Genomic DNA, 1,495 nt, shown 5'->3' with positions numbered 1-1,495 from the left:
AACTTTCTCTTCACAATATCCCACAGATTCTCTCTGGGGTTCAGGTCAGGAGAGTTGGCAGACCAATTGAGCACAGTAATACCATGGTCAGTAAACCATTCACCAGTGGTTTTGGCACTGTGAGCAGGTGCCAGATCATACGAAAAATGAAATCTTCATCATAGCACCTTTCACAGAAATAAATTCACATGGTGCTGTACATTCAGGGAAGGGGAGAGGGGGCAGTTAAGACAGGTCATGCAGCAAACGCAGTTGCACTACCTTTAGACAAACAGAACAACAGAAAAACTAAAAACCACACAAGGGAAAGATGGGGAAAAAAGCAAAAACATCATGTTATATCAACATTGTGACACACTTTGGTGTTTATGAAAAAAAAAAAAAATTTCATCTGGCCAGCAAAGTCCAGGGACCACAGCCGGCCTGCAGCCCTCAATAGAACCGCTTGCAGACCAAGTCCAGCTCGCTCAAGGCAAATGTCCGAGTGCTGATAGAATACGGCCATCCATCAAATTGGTCAGTCAGCCAGGAGATGAAAAGCCACCGACGCTGTTTCGTAGAACACCAGGAGATCACCAAGCCAATCTGTAGAATCCAGTGATCGGAGTCCAGATATACAGTATATCCAGAACAGAGCAGAACAGAGGTCCCACCTTTGACATGTCCTCCCAAGGAAGAAGAAAAAATTTTGTTCCAAAAGTTTTATTGAGAGACCAGCTAACCAAGTCCAGAAAAATAAGAATATCCATAATTTCTGGTTTCGGATGGATGAAAAATGTAGAGAAGGCTCCAAGCAGCAAAGCAGGGAAGATAAGGAAGGGCAGGATAGAAGGAAGAAGCATCTTACTCCTCTGAGAGCAGAACAACAAAAAGTATATACTGTAWATGTCTCCCAGTGTCCCCTCGAGGGCTCAGTAGAATTGTGACTAAATATTTGTATTAAATATTTTAGCTTCAGTAACCATTTGTGTGACTCAGAATGTAGGATATTTGGCAAAAGTAAATCTCAAAATAATATTGAAATTTATGTCTAAAAGAAAAAAAATAAGTAGGTCCTTTGGATGGGCTGTTCTTTAGTGAAACGTTTCATCTCTCCTTCAAGAGACTTCTTCAGTCTGATGAGTTTCAGGTGAACTCAGCCTTAAAAGCACTGCCTCCACATGGACAAAGAGGTTAGTCAAATGCAAAAGAGGGCCATCGACTAACAATAGGCCTGATTGGCTCTATTGTTCATAGAGGGTCATGTGCCCCATCACCTGATCCGTGTCGTGTTATGTGAATGTAGTGAATGCAAGCGGGGTTCGACGTCCCCTTGTTTTTGTCCCTCTCTCCCTCATTGTGTTGGTATCATTGGGGCCCTGATTCACACCTATTGCTCACAGTCATACTTGCAATGACAGCATTGTGGGCGGAAGACAATTGGACACGAAGACCTCCACCTCTGTTTAACGGTGGACGGTTTTTCTTCACAAAGATGGCTTACTTTACTCCTCTC

General features: G+C 43.0%; 1 protein-coding gene across 1 annotated transcript in view; it reads left to right on the top strand.

The window, feature by feature from the left end:
• mgat5b (alpha-1,6-mannosylglycoprotein 6-beta-N-acetylglucosaminyltransferase B) overlaps positions 1-1,495 on the top strand; it is a gene marked incomplete in the record, with an annotated part of 112,538 nt that overhangs the window by 29,672 nt on the left and 81,371 nt on the right.

Source organism: Austrofundulus limnaeus, unplaced genomic scaffold, assembly GCF_001266775.1.
Source record: "Austrofundulus limnaeus strain Quisiro unplaced genomic scaffold, Austrofundulus_limnaeus-1.0 Scaffold38, whole genome shotgun sequence".
NCBI lineage: Eukaryota > Metazoa > Chordata > Actinopteri > Cyprinodontiformes > Rivulidae > Austrofundulus > Austrofundulus limnaeus.
The sequence above is the reverse complement of the archived record's forward strand: the minus strand, read 5'-3'. Positions and strand labels throughout refer to the sequence as shown.